Source organism: Dipodomys spectabilis, unplaced genomic scaffold (genome assembly GCF_019054845.1).
Source record: "Dipodomys spectabilis isolate Male_0828 unplaced genomic scaffold, ASM1905484v1 ptg000006l, whole genome shotgun sequence".
Classification (NCBI taxonomy): Eukaryota; Metazoa; Chordata; class Mammalia; order Rodentia; family Heteromyidae; genus Dipodomys; species Dipodomys spectabilis.
The window spans coordinates 14,152,900-14,169,785 of NW_024870683.1; the positions used below are offsets into that span (position 1 = coordinate 14,152,900).

Below are 16,886 nucleotides of genomic sequence, written 5' to 3' on the forward strand. Positions count from 1 at the left end.
ATACTGCTGCTGGCTTTAGCCATCATTCTACCACAAATCTCAACTCATGCTTACCTTACTACAATTTTATCAAAAAATGTATGTTTGAAAGGCTTTGAACAGTCATTTATGCATGTTCTTAACCAACATGCTACATTACACTTTTCATTTATACAGCACACTTACATCTTTCAACTCTACAGAAACATGTAGATAAGTTACTATAATGAAAGCTAGTAGTGTTTTCCTGAGAACACAAATTCTGTAATCTTTTCTCATGGTTCTTAACCCACTTGATGCTTTTAAATGTTGAAGTTAGAGATAATATGCTTAAAATACCAGTGCTGATTTCAAACCATTAATGTTCAAATTTTTAGTTATAGAGATCATTCAGCTAATTCTGTAAACTAGCATCTATTCTCATATGCTGCCCATTAGTTTAGAACTTACAGCTACTCTTTCTCATTAATCAAAATGTTCCCCAAATTGCGCTTGTTTTTCCTGTCCAATTGAATTTTTTTTATTGTGAAAATACCATACAGAGGGGTTACGATTACATGGGCAAGGTAATGAGTACATTTCTTATCAAGCATTTTTGCCTCCTCCTACCATACCTTCTCTTCTTCCCTCCTGTCCCCCACCCTGCTATTTTATCTCATTTTCTTTCATTTTTGAGTATTAAGGCAAGTGCTTTATCATTGAGCCCCTCCCTCACAACAGCACTCTAAAAATGTTTAAATGTGAAGCTTTCTCACAGTAAGGTGCTCTACCAGTCAGAAGCTAGCTTCCATCCTTGCCTTTTATCTCACTTCGGTAACCTATTAAACACCCCAACTTAAATTTAGTAATGTCAGAATTATGTCTTTCATTATTTATCTGGACAACCAGCTTATCTGGTGTCTTCATCCTTAGGTAAATGAAGCACTTTGCCTTTGTAGGCATCACCTAAGAGATCTCTGTAAGCATCTTGGATACCTTTTGTTATAGAGCAAATTGGTCATATATAATTTACAGAAAATCATGGTATAATTATTTGTTTGTTTGTTTATTTATTTATTTGCCCAGCCCTGGGGCTTGAATCCAGGGATTGGGCACTGTTCTGGAGCTTCTTTTGCTCAAGAATATCACTCTATCATGTGACCCAGAGTAGTTAGGAATCGATCCCAGGGCGTCATGCATGCTCGGCAAGCAATCTACCACAAAGCCACATTCTCAGCCCTTATATTTATATTTTAAGATTCACATCTTTGAAAGTTATTTCTGTTATCACTTTCTGTTGTTCTACTAATTTCCTTTGGGCTGAGAAATTAGAAGGACGTGGGAGGAGAAAAGAGTTAGGAAGAGCACAGGAGAGTAATGGGAGGTGAAAAGATCAAAGCCCGTCATACCCAAGTGTAAAAGTAACAGCATACATAATATTTTATTTTTAACATATATACATCTATATTCTTTTTTTTTTGGAGTGGGGGGTCCAGTCGTGGGGCCTGAACTCTGGGCCTGGGCGCTGTCCCTCAGCTCTTCAGCTCAAGGCTAGCGCTCTACCACTTGAGCCACAGCGCCACTTTCGGCTTTTTTCTTTTTGCTTATGTGTTGCCGAGGAATCGAACCCAGGGCCTCAGGCATGCAAGGCAAGTGCTCTACTACTGAGCCACCTTCCCAGCCCTACATCTATATTCTTGATACAAATCTACAACTTTCTTACACTACACTTGTCCAGTTCTAATGTCAAGAATTTGTTGATCTCTACAACAATAGGGAAGTTAGTTTCCTTTGTACACTGAAAAAGCTTTGTAACTTGGTGTTCATCTTCCTTAACTGTAAAGAATAATTAACCATTAAAGTTATCTAGGCCTGGAAACAAAAAAACTCTCTATACTTTTATTTGCTATAAATAATTACTTCAATATTTCTTTGGTTTAGAATGATCCTAACTCATTCTTGTTTTGATGTCATTGTAGAGAAAATAATTCTGCTTAACCAAACCCTGGAAACTCTATCCTGTCTACTAACATGTTATGTCATTTATATATCTATCCATTTTCATATCATTATGCATTTTTCTCATTTTACTAATCTTATTATATTAAACATGAAATGATTAGACAATATTTTAATATTTTAATATAATTGTGAATGTATAAATAAATGAATTCACAAAAATGAAAGCTATTCATACGTAACGTAACATGTATGCACACTGCTAAAAGGTTTGTTTTTAAACAATAAACAATGTAGATGGATTATCTCTGTTTATAGTTAAGATGGAAATGTGCAGCTTGCAATTGGAAATCATTATAACTGGAACAGCAGTTGTTAACAGGAGAGGTGTCTTTGAAAATTGAGCTTACTGGTGGGGAGAAATGAACAATGAAATGTAAACCTAAACTATTCAAAATGCTTTATAAATGTGATAGTTTTTAGGAAGGAAAGGGAAATTAGATGGAGGCATTGGGGAATAACCGGTTCGAAAGAAGGTGCTTTGTTTTAGATTATCAGGACTCTTGAAATTAATGCCAGATTAATTGAGACTTGAATACTAAATAGGGATCATCCTCATGGTAATGTCATATTAATTGAGACTTGAATACTAAATGAGTATCATGCTCATGGTAATCCAGGAGGGAAATGTACAGAGTGATAGAATGTCAAGTAAAAGTCTGTGAGATAAAAGTGGTTGGTATTTTTATGGTAATATAAAAGAGTTAGTGTGACAGGAAAGTGGATGAGGCTGAGGAAGTATATATGTGGTTAGTCAGGCAAGGAATTTTTAATTTGGAGGTTTGGGTGCTATCAAAAAAGGTAGTAGGGAAATGTAAGATGTTTCCAAAGTGAAGGATGATAAAATTCCAGGTATTTTTAAAGGCCATTGTGAGTAATGAAAGTCAATCACAAAGCATGGGCAACAGGGGATTGTGCCCAGCACAAAAGCAGAAGGACCGATGAAAAGGTTTTGCCAATTATCTAGTCAAACAATAAAAGGGAAAACTAGGCTGGTAGCAGTAAAAGTGATGTCATATTGTATTATCTTTTTGAGGTAGTCTGAATAAGAAATGCTAACATTACATTTTGAATGGGTTTCAAAAAAGAAAAAAGAAAAGAATGCAAGTTGAATCCTGAAGTCATTTGCTCCATAATTAGATGGTTGGGAATAATTATTGACATAAGAATGAAGGTCGGGGATCTCTAAATCCTGCCAATATTTTTACATTAATTTCAAAAGGCCTGACATGGCCAAAATGAGAACATCAAGTAGACATATCTTATCACAATAATAGAGTTGTTAAGTTTCATTGTAATAAGACAAAATACTCATCAGCAAGAGAGAGACCTTTCTTGGAGCTGCAAAAAGAAAGAATCTGAAGATTGTTTATATTATTCACTTCAATGAGGGGTTGTTATTGGTGAAAACTGTTGAAAATGCAGCCATTTTAAAAGAAAATTGTACGTGACTATTGGTGAGCTTGATATACCATATGGAAATCAGCAAAACCACACTGAACAGAGATTTTAAACTTCCAAGGTAACCTACAGAATGACCAATGACTTGCTCTGGTGACAGAGCAAAGGGGAGCAAGTGTACCTTTGAAGTTCACCTCTGTTTCTAGAAGTGTCTCAGGAAGATAATGGTTGAGTAGATCTTGTGGACCAGCCATGAGGCATGTAGGGAGAGAAGTACTTACTCATGCTCACTACTTGGGGATGATAAGGGAATTAGAAGGAAGAATGCCTATGGTTATAGGCTATAAGAAACAATCAGCAACTGCAGGATGGGGCTAGCGGTACCAAGCCATAGACAATGCACAGGTGTGTTGTGTAGGGGTGTTGCACTCCAAGCAGCAACATATTTTCCACGAAAGAAACATAAATATTTCAACAACCTGCAAATATAAAATCATTTTTCAGAATCTCAACAAAAATGCAAAGTTAATAACCACCTTATCAGTCCTGAACTCTACTTTTCTATTTTTCCCTAAACAGGAGGACATAAGCTGGGCATCCAGTGGCTCACGCCTATAATCCTAGCTACTCAGGAGGCTGAGATCTGAGGATCATGGGTCAAAGTCAGCTGGGGCAGAAAAGTCTGTGAGACTCTGATCTCCAATTAATCATTACAAAACTGGAAGTGGCACTGTGGCTAGAGGTAGAGCTCCCGCCTTGAGCTGAAAAGCTCAGGGACAGTGCCTAGGCCCAGAAGAGTTCAAGCCCCATGACCAACAAAAAAATAAAAAGAAAGAAAAAGAAAAAGATAGCTATATAATCTAGTAAAAGAAAAAAGATACATTGTCAATTGAAAGATCGATCTTGCTTGGACTTCTGTCAGAAGACAAGAAATATCCCATATTTCCTGCATTACATATGTACAAATTTTTCATTGTTCAATGTGATTTTATTGAAAAATTTTAATGACCATGGGATTAAAAAAATCATATTTGATTATTGCTAAGTAATTGTGCAAAAGACTTACCATCTAACAAATCAATTTATCAGCATAATGCATGTTGATCTATTTCACCCCTTTCATATTTCTCTCCCATCTCTCCCAGTTCACCCCGGCTTAAATTTTCTTAGTTTCATAGGATATGAATTGAATATTTTGACTGTATGCTCGCCCTCCCTTCCTTTCATTATTCATCACCCTCTGGTCCTGACCTCTTTCCCAATATAGGAATTGCTCTTAGAAACCTTCCATTCTCTAGAAAGGTAACAATAAGAAAGGAAACTGGAAGCCAAAACAAGTAGTTGGATTTGGAGGCATAAAAGTATAAGAAAAAAGCAATAACGGGGGCCGGTCCTGTCTGGCGCCCTTGGAGGAGGTGGAAAGAGCGAGTGTGCGGGAGTGGTTTGTTGGCCTTACGTACCTCTGTGCGAGGCTCAAAGGCAAATCCTAACTATTAAGAAAAGAAAATTGAAACCATGTTTCTAAGACCTGTGCTACAGGTGCTTCGTCAGTTTGTGAGACATGAGTCTGAAAGAGCTAGCAGTTTAGTTCTGGAAAGATCTCTGAATCGCGTGCAGTTACTTGGGTGAGTGGGTCAGGGCCCTGTCCTGAGACAGGTGGAAGGAGAAAATCCAGTCACATTTTCTCTATCAACAAACGAAATGTGGTGATCAGGGGAAAGTGAAGCATACCAAATGGGCGATGTCAATCAAAAGACAACATGGCACAGAATATCAGTGTTCCGACCTGGCCTTAGAGATGTGGCATATCAGTATGTGAAAAAGGGGGTCTCGAATTTATGTGGAAGGGAAAGTAGACTATGGAGAACTATGGATAAAAATAATGTGAGACGACAAGCAACAACAATCATTGCTGATCACATTATATTTCTGAGCGACCAGAAAAGAGAAAAGTCATAGAATGTATGATTTTTCGTTGGCCGATGTTTGGTACTGTCTCATTTCCAAATCATGTATAGTTCTTTATAGTTTCTAAGAACAATGATTAAAATGCTCTTTCATATTTTAAAAAAAGTGTAAGAAAAAATTCACAAGGGCACAGAACCCTGGAGGCAAATGCATGTTGTTTTTACCTCTGTGGATCTGGGAAGCCACCCCCTTTATTCTGGTTAGGATAACATAGTAAAGTGCAATGTTACATAGTCAATGATATCTAATTGCATAAACATCAGCTGTCCAGTAAGTATCTGACCTATAATGTTTTCCCTAAAATGTATTTACCTTCTTTCCATAGTAAATAGCCATTTCAATCAATATTGAAGAATTAATTGGCAACGATCGAATGAATCATTCATTAATTTTAAAATATACTAAATCAATGTCATTTGAAATCCAGTCCAAGCCTAGCAAGTGTGCATTGCTTTAAAGGAGGAGAAAACAAACACGCTAAACCTATGGAGTATAATGAAGAAGGAGTGTAAATTTTGGACTCACCCATGAATATAATTGAACGTAGGCTTCCTCTGTTTTAAAGTTATAGAACTTGGGAAAACTAAATGGCAAAATTTATCTGCCTTGTGATTATTGTGGAGATCTCTGAAAAAAATCAGGTTCCTCTGGTAGTACTCAAAGCGCTATCTTTCCTTCATAATTGCTAATAAAGCATTTATTTTCAAGCCATACGAATTAAATCCAAGATCACTAAAAGTCTAGTAAAATTTCTGAAAAAGTCCACCCTTTATTTGGATCTCAGGTGCAGCCTGCATACTATTTCCAAAGTGCTAACTTCAGTCACAAGAATCTTCTTACATTCTTTCACACTGTTCTTTCTTAAAATTATTAGTTGGCTTTGAAGACAGGTTTCATTTCATTTAAGAGATTTGACTCTCACAGGCTCTGCTGCTCACCCCCAGGGCATCCTCTTTCCATAGCCAACTGATTCATTGTACAGTTGTTACAGTTCATTAAAACAATAAGAGATACTGATAATTCTGCAGATGCAATTCACTGGCTTCTTTATGGGTCACCTACCACAGTGAGTTTTGTTCTGCGAAACAGAACAGCATGAAGTGGGGAGTGTTAAGAAAAATGATTCTTGCTTTTATTCTTTAGATTTAGCTTTGTACATCTTTGTGTAAATCAAACAAACAAACAAAAACCACCCTACTCTCAGATTTTCAGTTTATATTTCTTTCGTACTTTCATGTCTCTTTATTAGCATCATTAGTTGTTCAAGGGGATTTAGTTTTGGCACATCTATTTATGCATACCATATCTTTTGATTAGTCACCTTTCCTTCAGTATCCCTCTTTCTACTTCTGCTTTCCCCAACCCAACCTCCCAAGCTGCATTCTTGCATTTTCCTGCATGCACATATTTTGATAATATTCATACTCACTCACTCTCTTTGTTTACTCATTTCTGTCTCACCCTAGACACAATGTGTTTCACCTTTCTATCAGTATTTTTGTTAAAGTGCATGGTAATTGCTTACATTGCCTTACACCATGATATGTAATACATACATACATGCACACACAATGCTTATAAGTCTTATGTGAAATGAAATATATGACCTTTCTGAACCCTTCTTACTACGCTTAATGTGATGGTCTGCTGAATCTACTCATTTCCTTGAATATGGCTTAAATGTTCTTTAAATCTGAATAATATTTCATTGTGTGTACAGCTTTTTCATTACTTATCAATTGCTATTCCAGTGTGTGTGTGTGTGTGTGTGTGTGTGTGTGTGTGTGTGTGTGTGTGTGTGTGTGTGTGTGTGTGTGTGTGTGTAGCTTTTTATTACTCATCAATTGCAGGGCGACTGTGGATGTTGTTTCCTCAGTTTGGCTGTTGTGACTAATGTTTCAATGAACATAGCTGTGCAAGTACCTCGGCTATATCCAGATTTACATTGCTTTGAATAAATGCCCATGAATGGTATTGCAGGATCTTATATAGTTCTATTTTTTGTCTTATGAGAGGAAGTTCAAGGCATAGTCTACGGGAGATAGGTGAAGGGAGGGTGGATATTTCTCTCCTCATTCCTATTCATCAGATTTTAACATGTGGAGAGATTTCAATTCTGTTTCCCTCATTTGGACCCTGTTGAGTATTTCAGAGTGTCATATGTAGCATTCAGAGATATATTGTCTCATCTAAATCTAGAAAAGGAGAAATATCTGAACCCATGATCTGTTAAGCCAGTTGATTAATAGACTTTTTTTAAAAAAAGGATATTCTGGACTCTCGGAGCATATGACGTGTAGCTTTTCAATGCAATGGGAGAGAAAAGCAATAATTACATGTTGAAAGTATTTCATCAACAGAATTCATAGGCTTGTTCAGACTGAAGTGCAAAAACAGGGAAATTAGTCAGTTATACTTTGTCATTAAGTTCACATACAAAAATTTGCTTTGTGATATATAAAAAATAGGAAAGTAGATATGAGAAACAAAATGTTAAATTAAATATGTAAATTACTCTTATACAAATAATGTTCTATCTTCAGATTTTCCCAGAGCTGTTATTTATATATTTTTAGATTGAATTCTGAAGATTCAGAAATCTTCCTAAAATATTGAGAACTATGGAGAATTGGAAAGAAAAATCCATAGTGTTCATTGAAATGCTGAAAAAGAAAGCAATTGGACATTAGTTAACTCAGCTAAAATCAAAGAATATTTGCATAGTGTTCATTTTAACAAAAGAAGTTTACATAATTTATCTCTTCTAATCTTTTTTTATTGTTAGCTATCAAAATGGTCTCTTCCAAACTATTTACTCAAAGATGAAAGTGCTGACTGCTTCTTTTCAGAGCCCAAGCCATCAATATCTCTCGGTCAAAAACATAGAGAAAAAGTAGAATGGAAATATTTGACATTGAAGTACTGTGATATTTTGTATCTTAATTAACAAAATGATTTTAAAAAGTGTACATTTCCAAATAGTGAAAGTGCACTTTCAAGATTATTTAATTGCTATCTGCTCTGAACTTGTATTTGAGATGTACATGCTTGGATTTGAACTCAAGGCTTTACATTTGCTAGAAAGACATTTTTACCATGGAAATAATACTCCCAGTCCCATGAGTAGATATTGTAAAAAGCATTTTGCAGACTTTTAGGCAGAAAAGTCTGTTAAAAGGACACAGATAATTGTAGCCTTTGTTTCATGAGTTTCTGAGATCAAAAAAATTTAATATATAAAGCATTATTCTCTAAAGCCAAATCATATCTTTCAGAATATACACTGTACAATAATAACAAGGTATTTTTATTTGGTCCACAAATTGGTTAGAGTTATTCACTCTATCTAAATTATATACTATGTACCTTCCAATTTCCTCATCAATAAAGTCAGTCATCAAGATGATGCTATATGGCTAATGTACAGGCATCTTTACTAAATACACAAAGGAGTGTATATCTTTTAATTCATCAAAATTGCCATAGAATAAAAGCTCATCCACTTCAGCAATCCCTTCAAAATCATCCAGATTTAAATCAGGGTATTTTGTAATTCAGAGATAACAGGAAGAAGAGTGTGTAGTCATTAGTGTGGCATTTCGTCATGGAGATACAAGGATGGCACGAGAGTTTTAAGTCAAAAATTAAAACAACTTAGATTTGAAAACATCCTCCCAAATTCATATTTTAGTAACAATCCCTAAAGCAGCAGTGTTGGAAAAAGTGCCTGGTAACAGCTGACTAGGTGTTCAGGGTAAGTATCATTATCATGGAAGTAAGCTCATGATCTCAGTGGTGGATTTGTCAGAAGCGTCCATTCCTGATGGCTTTTCTGCTTTGCAGCACAAGTGATCCTTACTGATGCTTATGGGCTTTCCTCTCTTCTGATCTATGGGCCAAATAAACAACTATTTCCTTTAATAAATCACCTACTCTCAAGTATTTTGTAACAGCAATACAAAATTGACCCAGAGATTATGATGACAGTGTGTATAATTTTGTAAAGAAAGAAACACATTTTCTTGCACCTGTGTGCCTCTCTCTTGCACAAGGGCACAGGACATAGTTACCTATAGTTCTTTTTTTGTTTGCTTTTTTTTTTTTTTGGTCTGTCCTGGGGCTTGAACTTAGGGCCTGGGCATTGTCCCTGAGCTCTTTATGCTCAAGGCTAGTGCTTTGATCCACAGCTCCACTTCTGGTTTTCTTGGAAATAAGAGTCTTGAGGACTTTCCTGGCGCACCTAGCTTTGAACCACGATCCTCAGATCTCAGGCTCTTGAGTAGCTAAGATGATCGGTATGAGCCTTCAGCACCCAGCTTGTAGTTCTTACACAAATGCTGCTGGATCAGACTTTTCTGGTTGCATATACAACTGCTCAGATCTCTGGTCCTGCAAGCAATGCCTGAGATCTGTTGTTAGATCTATTGTCACATTCTGAGCATCAGGATAAGATTTTTTTTTCTTCTGCTTGACAGCAAAACACAGTGTTAGAGCTACTGATGTCAAAAGTCCTGTGTAACCAAGGATGCAGAAACAAGAATAGCCTACAGGGCTTAGCATAATGTTTATCTTTCCTCACTAGAAAATAAAAATTATCTTTTATCATTTTGAGGAAAGAAACATCACATGTATCAACCACATAATCTGACATTTATTGTACTTTTCTTTAGAGCATATAGTTTTAAAATGCAACAGAACCATTTTAAAATCGTCTACAAGTTTACAAAATTTGGGTTTAATATGCAGCACTCCCTAGAGCTAAATTTTAATGCAAGTTTCCCAGTGAGTTATACAGTTGAGCTTTTGCAAACTACACTGTGTATTTAGAACCTAAGAATTCATGAGACAATCTCAGCATTCTCATTAGAAACAGCATGTCTAAAAATCATTACTGTACCTGCAGGCTCCTTAGCTGATATATACAGAAATCTAACCTAGACTTAGTAATATATTTTAGTTGTCCTTGCCACTACACATACCTTTGCAGAAAGAAGGCTCATATATTTTGATGAAGACAAATTATAAGCCTGTTTCCCAAGGCACTTTTGTCTCTACTGAGTTTGAACCTGCCAAGGTTTCTGCAATCAGCACATCAAAACAAATGATGGTCTATGTGTGTGGCATGAAAACTTGCAGCTAATTGCCTGAGGATTTCCAATTACTGTCACAAGTGTACATTTTCATGTTTCACTTGTAGAAATGCTAAGAAAATATGGAAAATATGTCTGATGAGAAAATAATGTCAAACAATTCTATTTACAGATAGATCAAAAACAGGATTATTCAAGACACTAGAAATGAGTTAGTGGTTAGCTTTGGAGGAAGCAAGAATAAAGCCTTTGAGATGCTGGTAATGTATTTCTTTATCCAAGAAAAGGTAAAATACAGATGCCCATATGGTGTACTTTGGATTTGTATACTTTCCTCTGTGTAGACAATCACCAAGCAGTTTGATAAAGAAGACATTCTGTATGGTACTTCCATGAAGTCAAAAACAATTGTCTGAACATTTCTTAACTGTGGTAAACTACTTGGGAAAAATAACACAAAAAATACAGCCGGACGCCAGAGGCTTACACCTGTAATCCTAGCTACTCAGTAGGCTGAGATCTGAGGATCGTGGTTCAAAGCCAGGCCGGCAGGAAATTCCATGAGACTCTTTTCTCCAATAAAACCACTAGAAAAATGGAAGTGGCGCTGTGGCTCAAGTAGTAGAGTGCTCACCTTGAGCTGAAGAGTGCAGGAACAGCACCCAAGCCTAGAGTTCAAGCCCATGACTGACAAAACATAAATAAATAATAATTTTTTAAAAATCCAATTATATTAAGTGAAGTAATCCAGGCCCAAAGAAATATAGGCCCCATGGTGTCCCTTATTTGCAATAACTAAGATATGTCTGAGACAAACAGAAACTGTCAGACAAGTTGATGTTAGCTGAAATGAACCCCAAGATAAGGATTCAAATGTTTTTTTCTTTCTTGAGATTGTTTCCAACATATTTATAAGATAATTTCTTTGTTGCTTTGTATGTACGTCCCCCAGGGTATAAGCCCTGCTTTCACTGTATTTGATGTTGAATAATTTGTGGAGGGGAAGGGAAAAAACAAACTGTTTAAATAGGGATACAGATGGACCCATTACAACAATGAGATGTACAAGACGTTACATTGAAAAACAAACTCTACAACTTTGGCAAGGTGGGTGGTGGGGGTGGTGGGGATGGGGGTGCTAGGGAGGTGTGGGGATGCAGGCATGGAGAGGGGAAGGGACGGTATGGGGAAACAAAAGAGGAAGCAACAATACTTGATAAGAAATGTACTCACTATCTTGCCCATGTAATTGTAATCCCTCTGTATGGTATTTTCACAATAATTTTTTTAAAAATCCAAAAACAAATGGCGTAGTTCAGTTAGAAACAGAATGATTTCATACAAATACTAACAATTATGTCTGGATTTTTTTAATGTTTTTTGTTGGTTTGTTTGTTTTGGACAATCTATTGTAAGTACTCATTTTATCCATACAATACTAAATGCACAAATCTATGCAAATTTTAGTGATGCTGTTCTAAATTCTCATCTCTGTATGTTCATTAACAATTGGATACATGGCTTTATAGATCACAGTCTGAAATAGAAGTATAAACATTTTCTGATAGTTAATGCAGTAAGAATAGATGAAACTACCAAATCAGAGAAATCAACAAAGTGAAAAAATAGTCCAAAACACAATTGTCTGAAAAATGTCACCATAAAGAACAGATAGGATAAGTTGGTCAGTAGAAATTACTGGAAAGGAATAGCTGCTGTATAAGTTCACCAAAAAGCAAAGCGTTAGTGGAAAAAAAACAAAAATCTTCATGAAGCACATTCGGAGTCAAGAGAAATAATATGTAATGTTTAAGCATGTTTCACAAGTAAAAGGAAGAAGCAGTTCTGTTAGTTAAAAGAGCCAGGCACCAGTGGCTCACACCTGTAATCCTAGCTATGCATGAGGCTGAGATATAAGGATCACAGTTCAAAGCTAGTGCAGGTAGGAAAGTCCATGAAACTCTTATCTCCAATAAACTACTTAGAAAAGGCCAGAAGTAATACTGTGGCTCAAGTGGAAGAGCACTAACCGTGAGCACAGAGAAGCTCAGGGACAGAGCCCAAGCCCTGAGTTCAAGCCCCAGGACACACAAACAAACAAAAAATATAAGGATGAAAATTTAGAATTCAGATAAAATAAACTTAACCTTAATCAAATTTATGACTTATTTAAGTAGTTAATAATTTTCATATCTTAGAGTCATTTTGTGATCTAGCCCCAATATTGCAAAAATATTAAGATCTAATCACCATTTTCTAGATTATGATGCCAAATTATCACTGTTAGGGTAATTAAAGTGACTCAGAAATATCCATCTAAGATTCTGTCACTCCCTGATAGTTTATCTCCTGCAACTCAAAATGTTTTCAGCAAGTTATTTTTTTCAGTAAGTTATAATACAAAATTTAAGATGGTATTTTCATCAATCTATTCTTGGTCTTAATGTATTGGTAGTTTGTTTTGCAAAGGTCAGGCCATAATCAGTACCTCTTTTATATGTATTTAACAAAGACACACAGAGACATTACATATCTGTTCATAATGAAAATTGTGTATCTAATTAAAATGAGAATACAATACTTGAGAGAGTTCTAAGAATGTTCAAACAAGAAAACATTATAAAGTTGTATGCATCATCAACTTGATTCTGTGTATTTCTCAAGGTCAGTTAATACAATATATGAAAGAGAAAGGTAAATTTATCAAAAAAACATTACATTTAATCCATATGCCTGAAAATGGAAATACGAAAATTTTGAACTTCATGATACCCAAATACAGGATCTAATTAACATTTTAAAAATAGATGATGTATTATTCTGATTTTGCTTAAAACATTGTTAATAGGCATTCATTTTGAATAACCTTGTTCTTGTGTGTGCATCAATCATCCTTTCTGTTTTCTTCTGATTTAAGGTCTTTATTTTTTCAAGGCTATGGGTGAAACCCAGTTTATATGGACATACTAAGAAAATGCAAAGGCTAAGAAAATACATTTGGAAGAAATGAAAGGGAAAGAGCAAAGGCCAATACAAACACGTGCTGAGATTGATTTTTAAGAAAGGACTATAAAGCCTATATAGTTTACTTTGTACTGCCTCTCTCTAAATTGAATTTATTTTCTATCTCCTTTCAGCCAAGGTTCTCAGAATGTCAGTCACATCCACCAGGATTTGTCTTCTTTCAGCCTCATTTCCTATCAGGTCCTCTTGGACTCTGTGTTTACAAAATCCTGAAATCACCTGCAGGATTAGCAGTGTCCCAACCCATTTCAGACCTCTCTAAAGGGGCATATTTACAGCTTCAATAAATAAGAGCTTCTTTGTGTAACAGAATTGCTTTCTCTCTTTTGATCAGTCATCATTCATATTAAGCATCGTTAGAGATCTCCTACGGAATTCTGGCACCTATTTCAGGGGCTCTGCTCTTTTTACATGCTCCTTCTGCTAAAGTCCATGCCATAGCTCCATGGTGAGTTCTTTAGAGACAAGGGTCATAATTGAATCACCATAGTATCTCGATCGCCATGTGCAATTCAGAATACCATAAGAAATGTGTTCAACTTCACACAAATATGTTCAAATGATTTCAGACAAAAATGATTGAAGAAATTTAATGTAAGGACAAAAGCTAGTTCACTCAGTATCACTGGGGCAACTGGATATATGTAAAAGAGCAAAATAACCTTAGGCCCGAACTCAGCAATATTTATAAAATTTAACTCATGTTGTACTGTATATCTAAATAAAACATACAAAGACTATCAGGAAAATTCACTTTAAAATTATAAAATGATACTACTACTTACCTATCAGAGAACTTAATCATTTAAAATGATATCAACACACATGCACATTTTATCACACATGGACTTCGGGACTGAAATCCTTCTATCTTACCACTCTTTTTCTTTTCTAGTTTATTTATTATCTTTAAATATTTGTTGAAGGAGTTTCTAGTCAACGTGTCAATTTCTGTTGCATCTTGCTCAGTCACTTCTTTTATCATTTTCCCCCATCTCTCCCAAGCCCACCTATTCCCTCAAGTTTCGAATTCCATTTTCACATACATACATTGATTATGACTGTATTCACACCCCTCTTCCTCATTTATCTAATCCCTCCCTTTGACCTCATCTTCCCTATGACAATTCTCAAGTTCCACGTTAGAAGGAGTTACACAACTGGATTTCTCCCCTGCATATACCATACTTTAATATGTGTTTTTATGCATCTGACCCTGTATTTGTTTACATCTAATTATAAATTATATCAAACTTCCATATACTAGGGCAATGTCTTTTGTTTCTCTGGGTCTGAGTGACTTCATCTAACATAATTTTGTCCAGGTCCATCTATTTTCTCTGTCAATGATATAATACTTTGTGTGTGTATGTGTGTGTGTGTGTGTGAGTTTCTTGATCCATTCATACTTTGAAAGCCATCTGGGCTGTTTCCATAACTTGGCTATCATGATTAAATTTATTTTCTCATCATTTCTTTGGGGTTTATTACAAGAATATACTATTGTTTAGAATAATTTGGGGAGTGTTTTCTTGTATAAAATTGTTGTCTTATATCTAATTTTCTTTAGAGAAAGATGCTTATGTAATATTTCTTCTTTAAATTTTTATTATTGCAAGCATTTTAGCCTAGGGATTTTTGTTTTTACGGCTGAGACTGAGACTCGAACTTGGTATGTGCCGTTTTGCTCATTGTCTAGCACCCTGGCAATGGAGCAATGCTTCCAACCCTGCTAGTGGTATTTTAATCAAATTTATGGAAAGCATAATTTACACATAATAAGACATACTTAATATTGTGACATTGGACAATTCCATATACAAATGATAAAGGAATCAAGATGGCAGAGTAGTGACAGGGATTCATCTGAGTTCCCTCTGAGCAAAGAGAGAGACAGGGCTGCTAGCACCGAATTCCACTTCAAGAGATCGCAGCACACAAACTAGAAAGAATCGAAGCTTGGCACCAAACAAGAAAATTCAGACTTAAAAGACCAAAGGAGGGCAAAGAAACACAGAAAAACCGAATCAGCACCCAGCGAGGCTGAGATACACCCACAGGCTCCAGCTGAAGAGTTATCCTTTCTTTTTTTCCCTCTCCACCGTCCTTTTCCCCCTCTCTACCCTCTAGTGACCCAACCGCTCCAGCTGACAGCAACAACCTACCTGTGATCCAGAAACTGAATCTCCAAACGGGATAAGGCAGCCACAGCAGCATACACAGGAATGCCAAGTTCTGAGACAAAACAATTCAAATCAGTTCCAGAGACAAATGCAGAAGTCTGGTGGGGCAGGACTCAGCGGGTCCTATTAACTCTGGAATGCGCTGGAGTTGGGGGGTGGGGGTGGAGTTCTAACCCTGAGCCCACTCTTGGCAGGGATCTCTAAAATCTGGAATGCGCTCAAACACCAGACCAGTCTCTAGGGGTCTTCAACACCACACACAGACACAACACGGGCATCTAATGATCTAATGGTCTCCAGGACTTCTAAAGCCAGGGACAATTACTATGGGGAAGCAGATACAGCTGGGAGCCCTCTAAAGGCTTGCCCATGCACCCGCATGGGGGACGCTCTGGCGCCTCCTGCTTGGAACTGCACCCAGCCCACCTGTGCATCTTTAAGAAGAATGCCTCCAGCTGTCCAAGGCACTAGGGAGTCTGCGTTCAACCAGGCCCAAAGCCTGACGTTGCATTTACAGGCTGGACGCCTCCAGTGCTGTGCAGCGGTCCGCACTCTCTGGAGAGAAGCACCGGACTACAGCATGGAGGATTGTGTCCAGACAGTCCTCAAAAGCCTGCTGGGGCATCCGTTTGTGGGGACATCCCTGCCATAGCGCCAGGGATCTGTGCCTAGCCTGCGCCCTAAAGCATGCCTGTGTTTACTTCATCTTCAGCGCCCTCATCCACAGCGCGGAGGTCTACGCCCAGCCAGCTGGAGAAGCCCACCTGAACATCCGAGCACAGGGCACGGCTGCAGCCCAAGGCGCTGTAGTTCATGCCCAACTGGGCACAAAAGCCTTCTGTGCATACCCCCCACCCTTGTTTGTACATAGCCCCAGAGACAGCGCTCAGCCGGACCCAAAAGGCTACCCATGCCTTTCTGGGGAGACACGAATAGCACGGAGCCCACAAGAAAACAGAAAACCACAGCACATTACCACAGATCCTAATAGCTAGTCTTACTGGCCTTTATAAACCCTGAATCCAGACGTGAAATCACAGCAAAAGGTCACCAAATGCATTAGCAACCAAGACAACGTGCCACTCTCCAAAACCAACAAGTCAGGGAAGGATGCTAGTGAGAGGAAAGAAGAAAGGGACAACAAAATTGTTAAAGCAAGGATGAGAATTGGCTGATGAAATAAAAGGGCAGATGCAAAACAGAAGAATACAGGGAAGAAGTGATGAGGAAAATACAGGGTAGG

At 37.1% G+C, this 16,886-nt stretch overlaps 1 pseudogene; it reads left to right on the forward strand.

The window, feature by feature from the left end:
• Positions 1-4,880: 4,880 nt before the first annotated feature.
• Positions 4,881-5,379, forward strand: LOC122123006 (annotated as a pseudogene).
• The last annotated feature ends 11,507 nt before the right edge of the window (positions 5,380-16,886 follow it).